Genomic DNA, 25,962 nt, shown 5'->3' with positions numbered 1-25,962 from the left:
GAAGAAGAAGAAGAAGAAGAAGAAGAAGAAATAGGAGGAGGAAGAGAAGAAGAAAAAGGGAAGGAAGGAAGGGAGAGAAAGAAAGAAAGAAAGAGAGAGAGAAAGAAAGAAAGAAAGAGAGGAAGGAAGAAGGATAAGAAGAATGAGGGCATTTGGGCAAAATTTGTGTGGTTTGTTCAAGCAAAGATGGGGAATAACTGTTGGCAGGTAACCAAGAGAGCTAGTTAAAAGGAACAGTCTCCTATCAGTGGGGATAAGGAGGAAGCTGGTGAGGGCAGTGTTGGAAACCAGTGCATAGAGAAAGAAAAGCAAGCAATCTTGTGTAGAACAGGTGTTTGATAATTGCAGGCAAAGATGAATGAAACACAATTTGCAACAACATTAATCTGACACATATCTAATGATATGTGCTGTTCCGTGGTAGTTCAGGCCAATAGTTTAGTAGTTCACACACATAACTGTAATTAGTACTAGTTTTGACAGATCTTTATAATCGTTTTTAATCCTTTATTGTTCATCAGTTTATGAATGAGCAGCAATATTCATAGACTCTTTTTATTTCCCTCCAACCTCTCAAACAGTTGAATCCTAAACAAAGGTTCTCATATGCTCTCCATGTTAAGCACCAGAGGATTGCCCAATATGTGCATTAGCCTATGATCTTTCCTGCTCTCTGACTATGTCTAGAAAGGAATCCCTCTGTGTTTCCTCAGAAGATAGGAGGGCATGAAAGTGACTTTAAGATTTGTAAGGCAGGAATCAGAAGCTGCAGTGGCAGGTAACCCCAATTTCCTAGAGCAGAAGAAAGGGCCCCAAAGATGTGACACCCAGAGTAAGATGCTTGCATTGTGAGTAACAAAGAATTCACATTGAGAAATCAGTTTCTGACAAAACTCTGTACTGAATAAAGATCGCTTTTCTAAAATATAAAATGAGGGGCTAGAGAGATGGCTTAAAAGTTAAAGTACCTTGTTCTTCTCATAGAAGTCCCAATTTCAGTTCCCAGCACCCATATTGAGAGGCTCACAACTGCCTGTAACTCCATCTCCAGGGCATCTGAGGCTTTCCTCTTACTTCTGTGGGCACCTGCATAGACCTAGATACATACACACATATGCACACTCACATGCACCCACACACCCATGAATGCTCAAGCATAAGAGCAAATAAATCATTAAAAATAATTAAATGTAAAATGAGTGGCTTGGAACTTGTGATATAAAGACTCCTTCAGGCCCTACCTTCAACATTTCTACCCTTAGATTTGCTTTAGGCAGGAACAGTTTAATTCAATTATAAGGAGACATATAGAAATTGTATTTGAGGTGATTTCATACATTACAGGGAACATTGATTTTAATTAGCTAAATAGCCTTCTAGAGACTTAAGTTACTTCCTGTGTCTTGGGGTGCCTGCATTGCTTTTACCAGAGTAATAGTTTCATCAGCTCAGATGCTATGTACTCATTATTTGAAGAGAGAGCCTTTCTATTAGACTGGGTTCTTTTAGCAATCCCAAGAGTTTGAAGAATCTGAGGAGTAATCAGCCCCTCTAAATAAAATGGAGAACAATTATGTTTGTATCATCATTTATTATTGTTGTTATTATTCTCCATTTGTGAGATAAGAATGTTTCCTTGGGGTGGGGGGAGAAAAAAAAGAATGTTTCCTTAATACAGCATCATAGAAATGGCTAGACAGATAAAGGCAGCTTGGAGGAACACCTGCATGCACTCATTCATTCATTCATTCATTTATTTTATGCTTCTGAAAATGTACCTTCTTGCTAGCTGCCAGCTTTGCAAGAAGGGGAATCTTCTTGTTGATTAGCTTTGGGTTTCTTTTGATTAATATTCATCTTTATTTGTGTGTCTTTATGCACTTGAGTATAGGTGTCCCAAGGAGGCCAGGAGTGAGTGTCAGATGCCCCAGAGCTGGAGTTACAAAAGGTTGTGTTAATTCCAAAGATAGGACTAGAAAGCTCACCAACCCAAATCATCGCGGGCAAATCAATTAAAGCAAGCAACTAATTAAAGCAAGCAACTAATTAAAGCAAGCTTTTCTTTTTATTATTCCTGGACACATACTGCCTGCCCCTAAGGTGGGTTTCAAGAGGTCAGCATAGAATATGAGGAAGACAAGGTTTTTTTTATAGCTCAGGAGTAGAGGATTTCCCAATGGGGCATTTGGTGGGCAAAACAGGCAGAACATAAATCCATTTGGTGGGCTTAACAGAACATAAACCTAATAAGTTAGTCCCTCTTGAAACAAAGATATGGCTGTAGGGCAGGCACCACAAGGTAGTCATAGGTGAGCACATAACACTTTGTAAGAAAGGTAGGGTTATGAGATGCCTTTAAACAACTTTTTTAAACAAAGACAGGGTTGTCATTCCTGGAACAGGCAGGATAGAACCACTCATAGTTGAGGTTACAGGTGGGGCAGATCCCAGTCCTTAAGATACAGAGGTCTAATCATCAACAGGAATGAACCTAGTTTGTTTTTACAATAAGATGACTATTGCTCCTAAGATGGAGGCAGGATGGTTCTTTAGTTGGAAGCTAGTGAAAGAGTCCCAAAAGCAAATTTGGGTCCTCTGGAAATGCAGCAAAGCCTCTTAACCACTGAGCAGCCTCTCCAGACTCCAGCTTTGGGTTTCCTGATGCATAGTGCTTTAGTCACCTCAGGTTGAGACAAGCATCGTCAATGAGAATGCTGGAGCGTTCTGTCTCAGCTAGCTCATTTCCCAAGCCTTTGTCTGTGCATACCCATTCTGTGCTCCTACCTGCTCAATCTTCCTCATTCTGACTTTCAAATCTCTATCTTACAACAGTTCTTAAACTCCTGATGGTCTGTGTGCTTAGCACAAGTGAGCCCTGCTTGAGTCAGTGGATAGCATGCCACCCAGTCTATCCAGCCTACCACCAGTCTACCACCACTGGAGCCGACTCTGGTACAAGGTGGGTCTCCACCCTTATGATCCTTGCCTTCATCACCAAGGCTACTGCAACCACAAGGCTCTTTTGTAGATATGGAGGAACAGGTTTTACTGTTCCTGGAAAGCAATCTGAAAACTGACTGCAGGATGCACCCCGATTCTGCCAGGTCTTGCCACATTTGCTTTTTAATCTCATTGTTGGGGAGCAGTTGAACTGAGGAAAAGTGTGAACATCAGGATGAGTTCCCTCTTCTATGCCACTCTCACCCTCATGACTGGCAAGAAGAGTCAGAGCTGAGAATTTCAGCACCATTCCAAGGAACAGCTCAGAAATGTTCCCCACAGTCCTCTGAGCACACTCCTATAGGGAGACATAGGTGACACCCTGCACAGGTCTGGACCAGTCAGTTACTCCATAAATACAACCTTCAACACCAGAGTGTGGTGTCTTTATCGTCTGCTACCACAAATGAACAGAACATTCCAAAAGGACAGCTAACCTTTCAGGTTACATTCTGACCCAATCTTTGAAGACCTGTGCACACTGGAGAACCTATTTAACCAAGGTTTCTTCTTGAGTCTTCTTCAAGGACTCAGTTTTTTACTATGGTCTGTTTTACTGTTGTAATTTCAGTTAGGATACGTACTATTACTTTTTGAGACAGGGTTTTATTATTTAGCCCAGGCTGTCTGCCAAGTCATGCATGACCCTCCTGCCTCAACCATTGAATCCTGGAATTCCAGGCCCATGCCTCCATACCCAGCTGCACAAGACAGTGAATTATCGCGCTCATACAGTTCTCTGAGAGTGTTGAGCCTAAGAATACCTTTTCCCCTTTTTACATGCATATATACTCTTCAGAATATGTATTATTGCCAAAGACAGGGCCCCCCCCTCTCCAGAACAAAAACTACATATGAGGAGAAAAATGCAGGTATGTTAGCAAATATTTGTTCATTTTCACACATTTGCAGTATGTTGCTTGAACTGTTTTACTTATTATTTGATTTTACTAAAAATATTCAGTCTAATTGGAAGTCACTCCGATTCCTGCTGCTAACCCCTCGATGTGTGCTTTGCAGAATTAATTAGAAACTGGCTACTGTGACTTGGCGAAAGGAGGTTATATTTGCTGAACTTGAGGTGGGAAATCTTCCTTTGTTTCACTTAAGCAAGATTCAGGTAGTTCAATAAACGCCACTTAACTGGGGCAAGCTTGATCAGGGAAGTTGCTGAATTGGGAAACCAATTAAGTCTAATGATAATTAGCATGCACTGCTGCTTAATTGGGATAGGTGGTCCATTGAGTTGGTATCACTGTAGGTAATTAAATGAGGCTCTTGGAGGTTAAGAGATAGAGTCTTCTTGATGCTTTCAAGATTGAAGGCAATTTATTTTCTTTCTTGATCATCATGTTGCTATTGAGAAAAACTCTTCCGATTCTAAATAACTCCAAAAGTGCTACTCACTTTGAAGGAGCCTTGACATCAGTATTGTGCATGATGGTGCACACACACATGTATTTCTCCACATATAAATTAGCATTTAGCTTCTCCGAAGCTGCTGCCATTAAATGATTAGAAACAAGTAACACAGGCTGCTTCAGAATTCTATTCTCCCGTGTGACTCAACACCAAAATGCTCACCCCGGGCATCCTTTTTGGGTTGCTAGTACCAAATACCAGGCACGAAACAATTGAAGGGATTAAAAAGGGATTATTTCTGGCTTCAGTTTGAGGGCATAGTGTCCATCACAGTGAGGAAGACATGGTGGCAAGCATATGAGGCTGCTGGTCACATTATATTCACAGTTGTGAGCAGGGAATGAGCAGGAGATAGGGCAGGGTTATCACCCTTCAAGGTCCACCCCTCCGTGACTGACCCACTTCTTCCAAGAAAGGCCCCACTCCCTAAAGATTCCACAACGTTTCAAAACAGCGCCACCACCTGGCGACCAATTGTTAAAACACATAAACCTCTAGGGAACACTTATTCAGACACAACACAATGTGAAGAGAGCACTGGGTGGGAGCCTAGGGACTTGGCTGTAAGCTGTGGTGTTACAGAGATAAGACACTGGACTTTTGTGGATGCACATGCTTCTTTTATTAAATAAAGGTGTGGGGCTAAATAATCATGAAGATCCCTTTCAGCTGTAAAAACACAAGTGTCTCCAGTAGTTTTATTTAAAAGTTTGTTACTGAGAAAACAATCTTCATTTTAAATTTGTATGAAGCTTTCCTTTACTAAGCAGGTCTCTGGCAAAAGGTAATGATAATAGTCAGCTCCATATTAAAACAAAACAAAAGAGAACTTATTTCTGAGATGTAGCTGGGTGGCTTTTGAAAGAGATATGAGGGGAAAGGTTGGGAAAGGAATGACGAAGATAATCCTGGAATGGTGTGTGCGTGTGTGTGTGTGTGTGTATGTGTGTGTGTGTGTATATGGTATGTGTGTGTGTGTGTGTGTGTATGTGTGTAAGTATGTATGTATGTAAGTATGTATGTGTGTGTATGTGTGTAAGTATGTATGTGTGTATGTGTGTGTGTATATGTGTGCATGTGTGTGTGTACGTGTATGTGTACCTTATAGTGTGAAAATGTGTACAAAGTATGCAGGTGTGTGTTTGTCATGTGAAAGTGTGTACATGGTGAGCAGGTATTTATATGTGTAGTGTGCAGGTATATATGTGGTATGAAAGTATATGTGCATGGTACATGTACACATACATACGGGGCCCGAATGGGACCTTCAGTGTCTATTCTGTCCCTTTCTCCATCATTGCCTTGAGGCAGGGTCTGAAGCTCACTGTTTCAGCTAGGCTAGCTAGCAGAAGCTCTGGGGATTCCCTCACCTCACTTTTCAGTGGGGGTATTGACAGCTCTAGATTTCCCTGGGTCCTGGCTACTCAGATTCAGGTCCTCCTGCCTGTCAATCAAGTGTTCTTACATACCAAGCCATCTCTTGAATTCTCCTGGAATGATTTGTGACTGTGACATATTTTTATAGCATAAAACCATGGACTGGTAAAGACAATAAAAGATACTCCTGTGTCCTGACACTGTTCAATTTGTGGAAGACTACTATCAAGGATCAGAGAAGGAGGTCAGACATGCAGGACATGCAGGACTTCATGAAGGAAAGCTTAGCAGAGCTCTGGTCCTGAGGGTCAAGTGGCTTTGGACAATCCTGGAACTGGCATCCAGAAAAGAGTACAGGTAGGAGAATCAGGTTGGCAAGTGTATCCCAGTAGCAGAGACAATCCTCGGACAAGAGTTGTTAGTGAGGATTTCTCTGATTTGCTTTGTCTTGGATACAGATATAAGGCTTCAGGTCAGCAGCTAATTTCATCTATTTTCATGTAAGAACCATAATAATGCAAGCCTTTGAACCAAGATGCTCCATCATAAAAGAAAGGAGGCAGCCACTGACGTGCAGCACACAGATTACAGCCACTTAAGGTTTCATTCACTCACAACTCCTTTTCACCTTAGAACTTGCTATAGGACATGGTAGGCTAGATGCATAAAACAGGTAGACAAGTCAGAAATCTACTGATAAATCATTATTTTTAAACAATTCTCATTCATATATTTTTACTATTTGTAAAAGGATGAGAGCATATTTATATATAAGTAAGACGAACATGCCTGTCTAACACAATACGATGCAAGGAGATGGTAATTTGATAGGTGCTGAGGAATACAGGAACACACCATGCCATTAGTTCGGGGAGTCACATGGTTACAACCATTCGCTAAGAGCAGACCACTTGGAATGTCTGGCAAAATTAGCCCAAGCCACAACATACAGTTGTTTCCAACCAATGCCGTTATAGGCAGTGCTTGTTGGTGCTGTGTGACATGATGACAAGGATATGTGTCAGAGCCAGGGCTGCAGTGACATCATGTTGCTACATGAGTGTTGTCAGAGACATCAGGAGTAACCACACCTTTGATTCTGAGTCCTTTCCCCACCCCTTCTCTTTATCTATCTGTCTGTCTGTCTGTCTGTCTGTCTCTCTGTCTGCCCACGCACCCACCCACCCATCCATCCATCCATCCATCCATCCATCCATCCATCCATCCATCCATCCATCTATCTATCTATCTATCTATCTATCTATCTATCTATCTATCTATCTATCATCTATCTAATCTATCTATGTTATTCTGTATTCAGAAACCTTGTACTGTTGTCAAGTTTTCCACAACTCTCACATTCAGTTATTAGACCTATGTAGGGCTCTCAGCTCACAGTTTAAGAAGCTTTAATCTAGACTTTCCTAGCTCTTCTTCTCTTTTTAATTAGCCTCCCAAGGCTCACCCTTTGCACACTCCCTGCAAGTAACATCTAATCAGTTCTAAATGGCTGATGACCACATTTGGAATGCTAGCTGGATTTGAGGTGTCGATTAGCTGTTGGATTTGCAGATTGCTTGAAGCGCCTCGTTGGCCTGTGGACTGTAAATGCTACCTAAATGTTTATTTGTTTTTAAGTCGCAGTATAAATAAACATCATAGATATGAATGGAAGCCCACATAGAATTGTAAGTGTGTAGAGCGAGAGAGTCAATCTCATAGTTTTAAAGTGAAATAATACGTGCTCAAAAGTTGACTTTTACAGTTATGAAGTAGCAATGAAATGATTTTATGGTTGGGGTCACCACAACCTGAGGAAGTGCATTAAAGGCACACAGCATTTGGAAGATTGAGAACCACTGAAGTAAATGGACACAGACTTCCCAGTGGGCTGCTTCAGGTTCTGATGGCATTGTACCTGAGATCCATGCTCCAGCATTTCCCAGTCAGATGGGTGTGGCCCTAAGCAGAGATGACATGTGCTCTGTGTTCCATGAGACGATTTTCCCTCTTCTTGTATTTTTCAAACCTGAAGCCTACTTGTGGAGTTAGCTGAACTTTGTCTCCCTGTTTTGTGTCTCATATGATTCTTGAATAAAGATGTCTCTGGTGAATGGACCTTGGAAACACTTCTTTCATTAAGGGGAGAAAAAAAAAGCTATCCATCTGGAATTAAGAGCCTTCGTGTCAGTAAGTCAACACCATTTCCTTGAAGTTTGCTCTTCTCTGCCCCTTGGGAGATGCAGTCAGGCACACAGAGAGGAGGACTTGGGGAAACTAGAATAAACTGTCCAGCTAAACCTCTTCAACAGGGGAACAAAGCAGTTTTCTGCAGCCCCAGCTCTGATGAACTTTGGACTTCACAGACTTTATTGCTTGACTAAGAATGTGCTCATGCTTAAAGGCAGAATCACAATAAGGCACAGAGAGATGTGTTGGAGGGATTTTGTGAAATAGCTTTTGGGGAATATGGTTTTGTTTGAGCCGTTCTTAAAGACAACTTGTTTATACCTCCCTGGTAGGTTTTCTGAGTCAGCTCATGTGGAAACAGAATGGCACTGAGCAAATAGTACAGGGTGTAGCAAAAGGGAAGAATCACTTTCCCTTTGAAACCCCAAATATTACAATAGCCTGTGCACACATTTTATTGAAACATTGCTTTTTTTCTCATGTGAAGACTCTTTGCATGAAATCGTAGGGACAAATTTGGTTGCTGTGGCTAATCAGAATTGTTCTTTTACAGCCACAGCCCTGGGGACAGCCAGAATGTAAGTTCTCAGAGAAACACTTCCCAGAGAACGGCCTCATCAATCTCGTCCTTCAAGAGCACCGCTGATACCATTTCACATAAAAATGGCAGATGGAAAGGTACAATGCAGAAACTGATAGAAAGCATATCAGAAAGGTGGGTACGAACCATAAAATAGTCAGTATTTACAAACACTGATAACAATGAGATAGGCATGTGTACGGAACATTTAGTATACCAGGCACTGTCCTCAGGACTACCTGTGGCTTCCACATTGGAATCCTCAACATCTGTTGACTCTGGACAGTTAGCTTTCCATCATCCAAATGCAGAAGCTAAGGGGTGGACGTGTGGGATCCTGCTCAGTGTTTCATACACACCGAGATAGAATTGGGTTCTAAGTCAGTCAGTATGACTGACTTCTGAACACTGTTTTCCCCTGCTACACAGGTTAATCCCCCTTACATGTAATCTATCCATAAATGAAGGAGCTGTTAGTGTGCAGAGTTGGTCAGGCCCTTACTTTCAAAAGTTCCACTCTGAAATAAGCCCCAAAGAATTAAAAAAAAAAAAAAAAAAAGCTACCCAGCATGAATTCTGTTCACAAATGAAGTACTGTCTGCTTTTTGCAGAGAAGATCACAGAGAGAGGGAACCTCAACTCTTGGAGCCTGATGACCCCAGGTTAGATCCATGAGAGCTGTAGTTGGGATAAGTAAGCTCCAGAGGCTCATTTGCTAAAGAACTGACCTGTGGCACCGCTAGGAGCCAACGTTAAGAGGTGGGGCCCAGTGGAAAGGAGCTGAGTCTTTGGTAGGAATGCCCTACTGAAGATGTGCAGACTCTGGTCTCTTCCTCTGTTTGCTTCTTGGCTGCCATGAGGTGAGCATCCTCCTTTCCACATGCTACTGCCACAATCCCAAAGGAAGCAGGGTCAAGCATCACACATCTTGACATCTGTTACCTATTTGTTATCTATCATCATTTATTGATCTATCTTATATTTTTTTCTATCTTTCATCTATAAATCATCTATCTATATTTGTCATCTACCTATTATCCCTTTGTCATCTATCTATCTACCTATCTATCTATCTATCTATCAACCAACTACCTATCAAATATGTCAATAATTTGCATTTTCCTTTCCTTGGGTTTCAGGACTCTACACTATCTGAGTTCTACCTACCATTATCTCTCCCTGTATTATTATTATTCTACCTCTCAGACTGGTATTTTCCAAGGCTCAGCCTTCATATCACTTTATTTTTTTATATTCATGGGACTCATGATTAAATTGTACCTTTAAATTTAAGGCTCTCACTTGAGTTTGCCTTGCCTGTGCTGTGAGAGTTGCTAACACGCTAAGATTTTTCCATCTAGGTATACAGTAGGCATATCAGGCAGAGACTCCAAACAGAATTGGCACATCTTCCCCTGGGTGCCCTACATCATCAACTGACATTATCCCTCACACAGTCCACAGATCACCTCAGGCTTTACTCTTGCATATATGCGTGTTTGTCCTAACATCAACAGCATATCTGTAACTGTCCTTTCAAAGAAGTTTTTACTACATCTGTTGCTACCACCCCATAACAAGCTACCATCTTGGATATTCCAAAGTCTAGTCTCTCTGTCTTTTACTTTTTGACCTAATGATCCAGGTGCCATTTAAATGACATAAATCAAATCACATCACGTCTCTGCTCATAACTCCCATAGCTTTCGGGAAGAAGTCTGAACTCATAAGCATAACAAGGCCCTGACTGACTCCTTACATTTACTGTTGACTCTCCCCCATGCCTCTTACCTCAGTTTCCCAGCTTGTTTTCATGAACAGAGAGGTTGCATCCTTTCTGTGCGTTTTCTGCTTGACTGTTCCTTTTGCTTAGAAGAGTCTCCAGATCACCCTACTGTCTCTTCTCCCGACTCCCTTTTTCAAAAGACAGGTCTCTCATTGACTTGGGAGTTGTGGAGTAGGCTGGCCTGGCCAGCTAGTGAGACCCAGGGATCCACCAGTGTCTACATCTCAACATTCACATTTTCCATGTGTGTTCTGGGATACAAGTCAAGTCCTTAGGTCCCCATGGTCCCATAACAAGGTTTTCTGCAGCCAACCAAGAGACTATTGATTGGGCTACCCCTCCTAGCCACGGTGTTCATGCTTACTTGTGGCTTAGTAATGAAATGGGTTTAATAAAGCACACCTTTCTTTCTTTATGCTTAAACTTTATTAAATGAAAAAAAAAAAAGCCTCACTGGTTAGATCGCGTGAATCGTGTTCCTTTCTTGTTAAAGAAGCATAATTTGATCACTGTTCAAAAAAGATCTTTTTTTTTCTTCCTTTAGAAATTGTGTGGGTTGAAGAATCCTCTGGGCTGTCAAAATCTTCATGACTAATAAATGTTACCTGTATCAAGTCTTCTAATTATCTCCAAGATTTTTGATTTTAGAGCCAATGATTTCATTATTTTACCATCTGCCAAAGAGTGCTTTTGGCAGGACTCAGTAGAAAAATAGGCAATGTGGATGAAAACTTGATTAATTAAACAGTAAACCTATGTCTGAAAGCGATGCAGTGAAGTTATACTTAATTCAACCCGAGGCTGCATTGGGTATACTAGGTCCCTGTTGAATTGGAGCTCCTTCCATGCCTTGCCCATTGAACTGCCAATCATGCCCAGAGAGATTAAAGAGAAAGAGATGCAATTTTTCTGTAATGGTTAGAATTTGATTCTCGAAGAGAGTGGTATACGCAGATTTCAAAATTATAAAGAAAGAGTATACATTGACTAGCACATTTTGAAAGTGCATTTGTTATGGGACTTCTGCTTTAAGAATGGGGGTGCTTTTGTGATTCTTACAATTTTTTTAATAATGTTAGGGGGTGGGAGCATGTGGGTCTTCTACTTATGAAGAGGTTTTACATATTCCAGGCAAATTGCTTGTAAACAGACATGCCGCACACACACACTTCTATCTGAGGCAGGTATTTGAGTAGTGAGACAGGCAGGTTCTTCTATGTGCTGGCAATTTTAATAGAGATTTGCTACAACATCCTGCCCTTACACTGGCCTAAAAGCCAGGTACCCAGTCTTTGGGTGTGGTTGTGTCTGCTCACAGGTATCCCTGGGATAGTCTATCCTTAGAAAGTGTGTTTGATCTCCGACTTTGCAGCTTAGCACCTAGTCACAAGGGAAGAACTTAACCTCTCCTGCATGCCTCAGACTCGGTCTCTCCAGAGTGAAGATGGCAGAACTCATTCAAAGAGATTTGTATGAAGACTAAATGGGGTCTGGAGAGATGGCTCAGCAGTTAAGAGCACTGAGTGCTCTTCCAGAGGTCCTGATTCAATTCCCAGCAACCACATGGTGGCTCACAACCATCTGCAATGGGGTCTGATGCACTCTTCTGGTATGTGTCTGAAGACATAAATAAAAAAAAATTAAAAAGGACTTACATGTAGGATGCTCCTAGAACCAAAGGCTGGCACTTTTGTGTATGACTTATATCATTTAACAGAGAGCTCCTAGGAAGTATACGTATAATTGCAATTTTTACATCTGTGTAAACACAGAAGCAGTTATAAAAATGAAAAATAAGAAAAGAAATAAAAGATCACATAGCCATACAGTGGGGTATGGATTGAATGATGTAAAAATTTTAGTAACATGTAAATTCTACTTTTGATAATATTCAGAAATAGAAATCTGATGTGTAATTTTGTCTCAATATAAGTAAAATTAAATAAGACTATAAGAGATTGGTACAGACAGATAATACAGGTGGTCAGAGGTAAGGGTGTTCAGATTTTTCATATCTTTGGGCTTTTTCCTGTAAGAAATCTGACAGTATAGGATAGGAAATAAGATACATTAGTTTTGAAATCAAGTATTTGCTCAGAACAAAGTTAATGTGGAAACAGAAAATGTGCAAACTGAGAGAAAGTTTAGAGATCATCTACTTTAGCTTCCCTTCATTAACAGAAACTTACTGTAGCTAGGACAGATGTGGTCTGGTTACAGTATGACTGTAGGTGTTCCATTTCCACTGTAGTCCACCTGGTCACCATGATTGCTGTGGGTGGGGATCTGCAGCAAGGCTTCTTACGTCTATACTATAAAGGAAAATATTAAGTATCCTTTAGAAATTGCAAATTCTCTTCAGTTAAAATTACTGGGATGCTTCATATATATCTGTGAGTTTTAAGTCATTTCTACACCCTCCTCGCTCCCTTCTCCCCACCCTTTCCAACTTGGGGTCTCTCTTCTCAGCAAGCTCCCCTCCTACTTTTACGGTTTCCTTTTGAACTGTGGTTTAAAGAGAGTTTCTTGTCCAAGCATAGGAGAGAGGTTACTTACTGTAGCATGACAATTTATCAGTTGCTATACTACTGATGAAAATGACACACTCTCCTTCAACAAAGGGTTAATTGCCCACAATTCCTCTGGGAATGGTGGCATCTGGTGGACCCTCCTATATCCCTGCTGACAGGTTGAGGTGGCCCCAGTCTTACAGATCTCACACACACAGCCTCAGCCGCAGTGAGTTCATTGCATTTGGAAGACAGCTTTTTGGTTCCTATCTTCCTGGTCTTTGGCTCTTCCATTCTTTCTGTCCCATCTCTGGGATGTCCCCCGAACCTTCAGGGGTGGTAGAGATGTTCCCTGAAACTACCAGAGCCAGGAACTCTTCTCTTTGGGACTGTGCAAAGGCATATATCTGAGTCTGAGAAGAAAGTGCATAATGGCAGACATTGTACAACACTCATCTTTCAGAGGGACTAACTGCCATTGGTTAAGGGAAGGAAAGAAACATAATCTCTAATTAGAAAGCCCTGATTAAATAACCACGTTTGCATTGTTTTGTACACAGGTGGAAAATGTTCTCTATTTGCCTTAAACATAAAAAAAAAGAAAGATACATGAATTCTAAATTCTACGTGTGGTTGTATGTGTGATGTGTGGTTGCCCATGTAGGCCAAGAACAGGGGCCTTAGTTCCACAACTGCAGGAGTTATAGAAGGATATGAACCACCCAAAGTCAGAGCTAGGACCTGAACCCTGGTCCTCTTAACCACCGAGCCATCCTACCAGCCCTTCTTCACTTGCTTAAAACTACCTGTATATAATATTTGTATCCGCACGGTGCTTACTTACTAGTAGCGGTGACACTAGAGTATCCATGTAACACCCAGGATGAATCAGACCCCTGCTTAGGATAGTCCTGTCCATTATTAGTGCCTTCAGTGCCCATTTGTTAGTATTTTATAAAGCTCAGTTTGTTTTGTTATGATTTGATTTTGTACTAGCTGCTGAATCCTGGTCACACATATGCTAGGGTAGTGCTCTGTCATAACCTAGCTACATTCACTGTTCTCTCATTTCCTTTTAATTTTTAATAGTGCTTCACTGAGTTGCTGAGCCTGTCCTAGAACTTGCAATGCCCCCCCCCCAGACTCCAGAGTAGTTAGAAGTATAAGCTTAGCTTTCCCTCTCTTTTTCTTCCACATTTTATTTTCTTCTTTCGCATTTATTTATTTTTTATTAGGCCATTATTTCTAAACACTTCCTATTGTTCATCTATTTTGGTTCCAATGCAATGGAAGCTATCTCTAATCCTTTCCTACATCAGATGCAAACACAGATGTACATGCACCTCCTCGTGTGTTTGTTAAAGTTGAGTTCCCTTTCCCTTTTTGAAGCAGGGTTTTACTTACGATGTACCTTGATCTGCCCTGGAATGTGCTAGATTTCCAGATTGGCCTTGAACTCACAGTGATCCTCCTGCCTCAGCCTCCTAACTTTGACTGGTTTAACATGTAATTCTTGCAGAAGACACAGAATAAGCCCGTGTTGCCTTCTTACACTTGTGCTGCTGTTACAATATCCAGTGGTGGGCTGGAGAGATGGCTCAGGGGTTAAGAGCACTGACTGCTCTTCCAAAGGTCCTGAGTTCAAATCCCTGCAACCATATGGTGGCTCACGACCATCCGTAATGAGATCTGACGCCCTCTTCTGGTGTGTATGAAGACAGCTACAGTGTACTTTCTTATAATAGATAAATCTTTTAAGCCGGGCGGTGGTGGCACACGCCTTTTATCCCAGCACTTGGGAGGCAGAAGCAGGTGGATTTCTGAGTTCAAGGCCAGCCTGGTCTGCAAAGTGAGTTCCAGGACAGCCAGGACTACACAGAGAAACCCTGTCTCGAAAAACCAAAACAAAAAACAAAAAACAATATCCAGTGGCAGACTGGGAAGGAAGTTTGATACATCAGTTGCTTCAAATGCTCAAGGCCCTGGATTTGATCCCCAACACTGGGGTTTGGGATGCGATGTCTAATAATCCAGTTTTATGCCCTTGCGAGACATCAGCTTTACTCCCTTTTAGTACAATGTTCTCAGATTAAAGGAAAATGCTCCCAGAATTCTGATCTTCTCTACTTTGCACCTATGCTATGGCAATCAAGAAAAGTGACACTGTTTCCAACATAAATCCTCGCTCTAGTTTCAAACTATTATTTGTTTGTAAACTAGTACTATGTGTTAGAGGCTTACTATGTATGTTACCATCTAGGATTCCACAATTTGATTTTTTTTTAGCTAAGTGAAAAACATTCTAGACAATATAGGAAAACAATATCATAATGAACATTTTAAATATGCCTTGGTTTTGAATTAACAACTGGACAGGATGTACAGAAAACCAATACGATAATACTATATTATATATAACATGCTAATATTAACTTTTATATTCTATTAAGGAAATATTTTTAAGGTACTTTGCTATGGCATATTTTACCCATACAAGCTTCATAGAACATCTCATAACATTTTGAAAAGTAAAATATTTAAAAATACCATGTTGAATGGAATTGTTGCAAGAAAAATTAAAACAATAATACAATGCTAAACAACCCATAATAGCAAAAGGAAAAAAAATAAGCCCATTAGAAATGAATGGTTATCTGCTAAAATACTGCAGGGATCAAATTATAAATTAAAATGCTGGTGATTTATCAAGGTCAGCCAGGATGTAGGAGAATGTGTGTGGATACACACTGCTGTAGTGTGAACTGATACAGCCTTTTGTGCAGTGCAATTTGAGAATACTTATCAAATTTAAACATGTACATACCCCTTGACCCAGGAAACCCACTCCCTGGAATCTCTTGTAGGGAAATATTTGCACATGCAGGCAAGGGTGTGAGCATAAGAAAGGACATTTTCAGCCTTCAAGAAGCTCAATGCATATTTATATGAATAAAAATATTTGAAATAATTGACTATTAGCTATGGGAATGCTCTAAATGTATTAAAAGAAAGGCTGAGAAGAGAGTTTACTTTTTCTTTAGTTACATTTTTATATTACTTGAACCAACAAAAGCAACAAAATAATGTATTCAATTTTAAACCATTAAGAAACAAACAACCATTATAAGTGGCCAAAGATCTGTTAACACACCAATTTAAGTCTCTGAGCGTTATTGTTATACTATAAAGGATGAAAATATGCAAACAAAATACTCAATGGTAGAAATTATATACACACAGAAGTTCTAAACAAAATAAGAGAAGTATTGAAAGTTAAAACTAAGAGTGAGCCTATTAACAAATTTATACAAAAGCTGGCTCTCTGTGAAACTTAGTAAGATGGACAATTCTATGAACAGTCTAGAGACCATAAATACCAAAATTAGTAATAAAATAATGTGAAAAATCACATGGTAATATTTCATATGTCTTTAAGCCACTCTATATATTTGATGAGATTCCACTATTGGGTTCTATGGGTTTTTGTTTAGTTACTGTAGTGTTCAAACACAGTCTTTAGTTGGCTTCTTGTGTTTGTCTCTTCACCAACAGTCTCTGTTTTACAAGCTTTTGCCATTATAGCCTCTTTTCACTCTAAAAGCATGGCTTCTGTTTGTTCTTTGAACATAACCATCTTCTCTATTTGGAAGGCTTTGTGTGAAACACATGACACCTTGGTTGGTTTTCTCAAGGTTTCTACTGCCTGCCACACCCATTTCAGCAAAGATGAGTGAAAGTTCCCTAGGTCTTTCCATATTGTACAAGTTTTGTTGAAATCTGGAAATCTAAATAATGATTGCAACTCTAGATATTGTCTTCAATTTCCTCAAATGAGAGTTTGTAGTTTTTATTTATTGATCAGGACAGATGACTGCACTGGCTCTGTTCTGGCGCACAATCTGTATCCTCTGAGAATCTTAGAGAACTCAGCTTAAGATAGTACACTGTTGTCCCCGCCGTTCCCGAGTACCAAGGACAACAGGTTTTACCTACTGGTTTTACTTTGGCTGTACACTTCTCTATTCTCCCCAATAGCCTTTATCTGTTCTGCCCAGATGTGTACCACACTCAGCTTTCGGCTTCTTTTAATTGAGCCACTGCTTTTACTAATGCCCAGGAACATAAATTGGTCTAAAGTCTGATCCAATTGAAGACAGGCTCCTTGTAGTGTTCTTTGAATTTTAAGACCAATTAAAAATAATAATTGATCTTCCTACTTACTGAAATTTTTCCCTCTGGAGATAAGAGGAGAGGCACATAAAACCAACATGAAAGTTAAAAAAACTCCTGAGGCTCCTCCCAGTAAACACCTGCAAGGGGAAAGGGTTCTGTCTCTCTGATGCAGCTATAGAAAACTGCAGAAAATCCAGTCATGAAGGTTTTGCTAGTTAACATCCATCTTGAGGCAGGTTTTTAGTGATGCAGTTGCCCCCAAGTTACCCACTCTCCTGTAGTAACTTCAATAAACCAATGACTCATCAAGCTAAAATAAATGATAATAGCCATAGGTCAAAGAAGTCTCAAGGGAAAATTTAAAATATTATAAACTGGCAAAGGATAAAAGAAAGTTGAAAACACAACATATCAATCTTGTAAGCAAGATGCTATTAATTAAGTATATTGTAGAAAATTATAACTTCAAGTGTTTATGTTAAAAAGAGAAAGCTTGGGTTAGTCATTTAAGCTTTGATCTTAGGAGGCTAGAGATTAAAAACTTTACTTCAAATAAGTCAAAAAAGAAAAATAATAAAAGATAAGTGTATATCCATGAAACTTTGAACAGTACAACAAAGAACATAACAATTAATAAAAATTTATAAAGCTCTAGTGAGAATGTACCAGAAAGCCAACAGAAAAAGACAAATTCTTCATATTAACAATGAAAAGTAAGGCATCATTACAGACTCTACAGACATTGGAAGAGGGGAGGTAGTGAATCACCAGTAAATTAGAAGTGGGAAAGTAGTGGTCAATCCTGAGTAACATGATTCAAATGTTGCAAATGCAACAACATAAATAGGACCAAGCAAGCAAGTACCAAAGAGATACAATACACTCAAGATAAAATAGATACATTTAAATCCTTTTATCTAGGAAGGAAACTAACTTCCTGTAGTTAGCCTATTGACAGTCTTAGACTTTACTGCCACCACAGTTTTGAATTCATCATTAGTTTATTCCCATTAGCTTAAAGGTGATGCTTACTGGTATTATTGAATTCAAATCTAGCTTTCTATCAATTTTCTGTTAATTTACTGTGTTTCCCCCTGCTTTTCCTTTACTATAGAAGTTTTTGTGGCTTCTTTTTACTTTCTCTATTGACATATTATCCATGTACTTTAAAAAATGTTCAATGGCATTCCTGGATTTTACTGTATATATAACTCATTAGCCAATATTTACATTTAAATATGTTACCTCTTCATCTATAAGGGATTCTAATGATACACAGCTAATTCTGTTTTCTTCTCTTTTATTGCTATGTTGCATGTTGTACTTTTTAATAAATGCTATAATAAATACTATCTGTGAGTGATAAAATGTAAGATATATTTGTTTTATATAGACCCAACTTTGTTTCTTACTATTGTGATTGTCCTCTGCTCAAAAGATTTCATGTAATATTTTTTCTTTGTTGAATTTTTGAGATGATTTGATTTTCTTTTACACAGACTAACCTAGAACTTTTTAGCTCATGCTAGCCTGCCTCCTGCCAATCCTCCTCTTTACCTTTCTAAAAAATTACTTAATTTTAATTTGTGTGTGTGTGTGTGTGTGTGTGTGTGTGTGCATGCATGCGCTTGTTGTGTGTGTACATGCCTATGAAGGCCAGATGAGATCATTAGAGCTTCTGGAGCTGGAGTTAGAAGTTTTATAAGTCACTGTTAGTGATAGGAACTGAACTTTGGTTCTCTGGGAGAGCAGCAAGCTTTCTTAACCAGTCAACTCATTCTTCCAGCCCCTATGTATCTTTACATTGAGAGTACATAATGTACCAGTCATCGTTACTTAGAGTTCCTTGCCAGATGCTTCCAACTTCTGGGTGATAGCTGAGTCTGCTTTTAAGGAGTAGTGTTTCAGGTTCAAGGTGATGTTATGCTTTTGTGTGTCCTTTCCTTTCTTATTTCTCTGATTTTTATTAAAGTCTAGACATCTCTGCATTAAAATAAGGGCTGGTCTCTGTGATGTTAGTTTCAAGAGGTGAGTATGTTATTCCTTCTAGAATTTTACTCTGCGGACAGAGGTAGGTGTTAGGCTGAGTGTGAAGCCTGTCTCCCAGGTTACTCTACTCTCAATGAACCACATATTTGTCTGCTTTTTGTATAGGGTGTGGCCTTTTACTATTATTATCTTTTGCTGTTGTTATTGCTATTTCTTGTCCTCTTTTTCTTTTCTTCAAATATCTGCTCGATCCTCAACTTTTGCTCATACATTTCCTTGGGAACGGTTGTCTCTTAGCACATCCTGACTCTCTCAGGATACACCAACACATCTTAGCCTGGCAGGGAAGCTTGTGATGTTCCAGGTTTTGACAGTCTTGGGGCACAGTCAACTATCTCCATCTCCTGTTTATGGCTCAGGTGACCACAAGCCCGGCTTTCACAGAGGTCACTTTCCTTTTTGGTCCCATATACGCCACAGCCCTGGAGTTGGTTGCTCTCCTCAACTTCCCTCTGCAGATGAAGCCTCCAAGGACAGGGTCTCAGGAAAACTTCTATTACTGCAAACATTGCCACTTTTTTATATGAAAAACACCCAAAAGCTTGCCCTTCATTGGAAGGTCAAATTAAATAGTGAAGTTTAATGAGCAGTTCTGTCCACTTTTCAATTTTTATCAGTAAGAAAGGACAGAAATATAATGTAAATGTAATGTTCTTTCTGGTAGGCCTTAGGGCTTTAATTTGAATCTAGTTCTCATGCCAGCTTCATGGCAAAAGTGCAGTTTCCATTTTGTGAGGGGGAGCCTTAATTTACTTGGAAAATGGAATCTGAGTATAAGTGGACAGTTTGCGATTCTACCTGACCTCTATTTCCTTCTGCCAGGGGAACTAGCTCTTCTACGGATGGCGGCAGGCTTCTCAGCCTGGGATCTTCACTGAGGAGACAGGAAGGAGATCTCAGAGGATCTCACAGTGGTCACAGAGCAAGAGCGGCAAAGGGGCTTTGCTGTGTGGGGTACTAGTGTTGCAGCTACATTTTGTAGCACGCTGTCACCTAGCTTGCTGCTGCTGCTGTCTTCTTAGGGACAACCAGACTCTAAACTATCCCCACCTCCGGGCTAGGCTTTAGTTTGGAAGGTCTAGGTAGGGGGATTACAGGGTATCTCATTAACAACTCATAATATTCTTATCATGGAAAATTCATATAAAATCTTGAGTGCCACCCAGGGATGCACACACACACACACACACACACACACACACACACACACACACATGAAGAGCTGGAGAAAAAGGTGGCATCTACTTTGTGTACTTTATGACGGAGTACTTGGTGTTCTTTTATGCAAAGCCTTTTACACTGCAATTTTTTGTTAAAAAAATATGTTCAAGTTCTTATAGTCTTGAGAGATAATTCTATGGTCCTTTCTAGATCCCTGGAACTAACTTTTATAGACTATTTTGTTCACAGTTAAATGCTGTAATTTGAGATTGACTTAGAAGTCCATCAAAATCTCAGCCCTCAGTGGGCAAAGGCTGACAGATGTGAGGTCAAGGTCAGTGTGGCTTATATAGCGAGTTCCAAGGTAGCCAGGGATACCGAGTGCTGGGGAGTGAAAACGTGTACATGTGTGTGTGAGTGCATGTGCATGTGTGTCTCTGTGTGTGTGCACACGCATGCGTAGGTACGTGCATGTTATGGCAAAATAAATGATCACGTGTAAAGGGAAATGTCCATTTATTTACATGGGGTGAGAGACTGGCTGGGGAATCAGTATTCGGTGTTTAAAGCAGTAACGAGGGGGTTTGTACACATGGTTCTCTGAATCTTAGGCAGGGAGTCCTGAGAGGCAGGCCACAGGCTTCCAACAATGTAGCTCCACAGTACATGCAGCCCTCCTGCTCTAGTGACTTCTTTCCAGGGGATCTTATCACCAGGCCTAGCCAGAGGAGATGCTGTGGGGGATGCCTTATAGGGAAGAAAAACCTGGGCTGAGCCCTGGGCACCCGGATGTTTGACTCCTTCAGGTACTTGGCTTGTCTGGAGATACCATTTCGTGAGGGAATTTGTTTAGTTTTTCTATCAGTTATTTCCCCTCACACTTCGGTAAAATGTAAAATAAACTTACTGACTGCCAAAACCAAGCTTGTAAGTAAACAGTGTTGCAAAGAAAGCACTGGGTTGTAGGCCGTTGGGAGGACCGAAAGGCCAGCCTGCTAAGCCTTAGTGAGATCCCTTCTGAGATGACTAATAGAGACAAGCATTCGGGAGGGGAAAATTCGTTTTTATAAGATTATAAAGCGAAGAGGCTGTAAACATGTGACACAAAATGTTCTGAGGTCACTTGTCCCCTTGCTCTTAAAGCTGTCCTGGCTGGGTTTCAATATCCTTTTTCTTTTGTAAACCTGGTATGTGCCAAGAACTCTCGATCAAGAATGCTTCTAGGAGCCTGGCTTGTTTCTGGAAGTTAGCATGGACTCTGGAGACTAAAAACAAAACAAAACAAAAAACAAGAAACAAACAAACAAACTAGAAAGATAGATAGATGATAGACAGACAGACAGGCAGATAGATGATTGATTGATAGGAGATAGATAGATAGATAGACAGACAGACAGACAGATAGATAGATAGATAGATGGCAGACTACAAGTGTGAATACAGAATATGTATGTGATATATATGTGTAGATGTGTCTGTGTTTATATTTGTTGCTGATTTAATTTTAAAACCTTCTTCTCTGAAGACGGCTCTATCTCCTCCCATTCTTTCCATGGTTTGCAGTGCTCTCAGACAGACGGAAAACCATGCATGAGACAGAATGTAAGTGAGAAAGGATTTTCCAAAGCTCTTAGACACATTTATATAATGAGAAAACAGGAGCTGACAATGCCCAGTCCTCCAATAAATCTTCAGGTTCTCCATTTCAGCGCAGCCCTTGCGGTCACTGACCCTTTGATGTTTGGCTTCCACTTTACTCAGAGCCTTATGGTTATGTTTATAACTTTAAATTTCAAAGTTTTTATTAGGGATTTCCAAGATTTATGTCCTCAAAGTCTACTGTGTACCACCTTCTCAGTTTGGGTCTTTCTTTATCTTTTGCTAAAACAAGTATGGTTAGAATATAGAAAAAAGTATTGGATACTCATATCAATAGTTGGTGCTGAGAGGGTTTTGATTGGTGAGCAAAGGTGGTACATCTGTAGTTTGTCTTATTAATTAATCTGAGTCAAAGCTAGTTAAGGAAGGTGAAGAACAGAATCATGCTTTTATTTAACAGCATGAAGCAAAACAAGGGAGCCCGTGCTGATAAAAGAACAAGCCAGAGAAAGAGAAGGTATAAGAACTCAAGTGTCAAATGTTCTTCTATGTGGATCTTCGCATCATTGATGTGTATGTTTAGTTTGGAGAACCCGTAGAATCCAGCAAGCTATAAAGGAACCATTGGTGAGGAGGAAGAAGAAGAGGTGGAAGGGGAGAAGAACAAAGAGGAGGAGGAGATGAAGGAGGATGAGGAGGAGGAAAGACTTTGAGGGAAGAGAGATAACAGACATTTTTCTTTTATTGTTTATATTTAAAAAATAATATATATTATAAAGAAACATATATCTGAGGATAGCAGATGAGGTAGAGACCAGCAAATCATCACTGAATATAGATTAAACTTATTGTATATCTTATATAAAATAGACAATTTTTATTTTAATGGTTTAAAAATTCATGACATGAAAATTATATGAAATTCAATAATGGAAATTTGTTTGATCAGCCACATTGATTCATCTTCATGCCATCTCTGGCTGTCATAATGTGTCACAATGACAGAAGGGATTCTGACAGAGATATTATGGCTCATATTTTCTAATTTAGGAGAAGTAGAAATATGATAGGTTTACTAATTTTTTTCACAAAGATGTCAAAAGTACACTCTGGGAAGCTGGTTTCTTCAGAAAATGCCAATGAGAAAACTGGATATTCACAATTAGAAAAACCAAACGAGGTCCCAAACTCTACCATGGATGGAAATAAATTCAAAGTAGACTTTCAAAAGCTTTGTATAAACACTTGAAACCTGAAACCTTTAGAGGAAAATGTGGATAAAACACTTGAAGTTCTAGGCACAGCCAAGAATTTTCAGGAAAGGACTCTAGTAGTTCAACAAATAACTTATGACATGAAAGTATAAGGGGGATACATGAGAGCAGGATGCTAGGGAAACAAAGGCAAGACTATTCTGTTTGGAATCTAGATTAAACATCATGTCTATCACCTAACCATCCTTCTATCTAACATGTATCTATATTGGATGTTCATTCAGTGCTGTGAAGACACACAGTGACCAAAAAATTTTGTAAAAAGGAAAGCATTTAATTGGGGCATTGCTTACAGTCTCAGAGGGTGAGTCCAAGAACACCATGGTAGGAAGCAAGGCAACAGACAGACATGATACTGAGCAGTAGCCAAGAGCTTACTTACATCTGTTCTACAAGCATGAAGCAGAAAGTAAGACTTCGAAACTCCAAAGCCAGCCCTGCAGTGACACACCTCGCCCAATAAGGCTATACCTACGAATCTTTTCCTTTTGGTTACTAATTAGTAACCAAGCATTCAAATATATGAACCTATGGCCATCATTTTCATTCAAACACCTATATCTATCTATCTATCTATCTATCTATCTATCATCTATCTATCATCTATCTTCCTGTTATATATCTACCTTCTATTATCTATCTTTTATCAATAATTCATCTGTTTATCATCTATCTTTCTGTCATATATCTATCTTTTATTATTTACCATCTGTTAATCATCTATTTACCATCCATTATCTATCTATCATCTATCTATAATCATCTATCATCTACCAATCTAATATGAAATGGAGACTACGGTGGGGTACAAGAAAAGAGACTAGTAAGAGATAAAGAGTATTATAGAAGAAATAAGAAAAATTGGAGCTATAAAAATGAGAAATATATATGTGTGGAAACATCATAATGAAACACACAATTCGACACTCATTTCTTTATATAAAAGAAAAAACAGGTCAAGAGAAAAAGAATGCCGGTTGTTTGAATAGAGCAGGCCATTAGCTAGCTTAAGAAAAGAAAGGAAATGTGCAATGTGAAACAGTACATAATGCCTCACTTGAACAACACAGCTGAAACCAATCATGTGAAGCAAAATAAATTAAAGATTCACAAGACAAGAACTGGAAAAACTCAAATGGAGTCAATTTTTGAAGGAAAACATCATTTATATAAAACATCATAAAACATAGAAGGTCTCAGTAAGATTACTTACATGAAGGCACCAGATCAATATCACTGTGGAGATTTCTCAGATGACTCACATGTTAAGAACATGTGCCATTCTTGTAGAGAACCCAGGATCATTTTCCAGCACTTGCAGAGTGACTGACAACCTTGCTTAACTCCAGTTCCAGGGCATCCAGTACCCTCTCCTGGCTTCCACAGGCACCAGACACATATGGAGTACTTGTACATAAATGCAAGGAAAACACACAGACATATGAAATTAAAATAAGTAAATCACAATTTAAACTGCCTTGGAGAAGCATTGCTAGAAGAAACCTCCAAAATACACTGGGAAGACCATTGGTAATGTGACATAACCATCTCTGCATGCAGACAGAATTGTAGGCCAATCCTTATGCTATAAATGGTGACAAAAACATTCTAAAACTAGTTTTCCAAACTTAACCAAAAGCATTATCTTGATAATGATAATAATCAGAAAAATAGATGATATCACCTCATACCTTTTAAGGTGGTTGTGTAATTTATTCAATTACTTTTGAGTCAGGCTCTTTCTATATGGTTCACATTGGCTTCAAACTCACAAGCTTGCTGTCTCTACATCCCAAGTGCTGACATTTAGGCATTTGCCATCACACCCAACTTGAAGGGCTATTATCTAAACAGTAATGAGAGTTCCTACCTATGCAGAGAGAGAGAAAAAAGATAATTCTTAGATTATAGGTAGTGATGTCATAAATAATACAGGTGATATAGAAAAGAGCCCAGAATAGTGTTGAATGCAGCCTGTAGCCCAGGTGAGTCTTGAACGTATTATCTTTATGCCTCAGCTTCCTTCGCTGCTGGGGAATATTGGACAATACTACTCAGCTTTGTATTTTTAATTTTTATAGCAATATTTCCTCCTGATTATTTACCGAAAAGACTCTGAACTAACAAACCCCAGAGACACTTGCACATAGATATTTACTTCAGTACTTTTCACAGTAAGTTATGGAGTTAACCTGGATACCTATTAACAGAGGAGTAGATAAAGAAAATGTATTCGTACACAATGGAACTTACTTAGCCACAAAGAACAAAATTATGTCGCTTGTGGAAAATAGGATGCAGCTGGAGATTATGATATTAATGTGAATTAACCAAGAATAAAAAGACAAATATCTTATGCTTTTTCTCATCTGTGGTTCCTAGATCTCATAGAGATACATAAAATTATATATCTATATGACATGAAGACAGAAGCAAAAATATCTATGGAATGGAGGCAGTAACAGTGGGGAAGGAAGAGAAAGGGGAAGAGGGTGAAGGTGGAGGGATATGGTCAAAGTCTGTAACCAACTTGTGTGGAAATATTCTTAGAAGTATGTATGAGATGGATTAAGTGCAGAGTTTTATCAAACCTTCAAAGAAGACCTAATACCAATACTCCTCAAACTATTCAACAAAATAGAAACTGAAGGTACTCTACCCAATTCATTCTATGAAGCCACAATTACTCTTATACCTAAACCACACAAAGACCTAACAAAGAAAGAAAACTTCAGACCAATTTTCCTTATGAATATCGATACAAAAATACTCGATAAAATTCTTGCAAACCGAATCAAAGAACACATCAAAATGATCATCCACCATGATCAGGTAGGCTTC

The sequence above is a fragment of the Mastomys coucha genome, unplaced genomic scaffold, assembly GCF_008632895.1.
Source record: "Mastomys coucha isolate ucsf_1 unplaced genomic scaffold, UCSF_Mcou_1 pScaffold7, whole genome shotgun sequence".
NCBI classification, from domain to species: domain Eukaryota; kingdom Metazoa; phylum Chordata; class Mammalia; order Rodentia; family Muridae; genus Mastomys; species Mastomys coucha.
The sequence above is the reverse complement of the archived record's forward strand: the minus strand, read 5'-3'. Positions refer to the sequence as shown.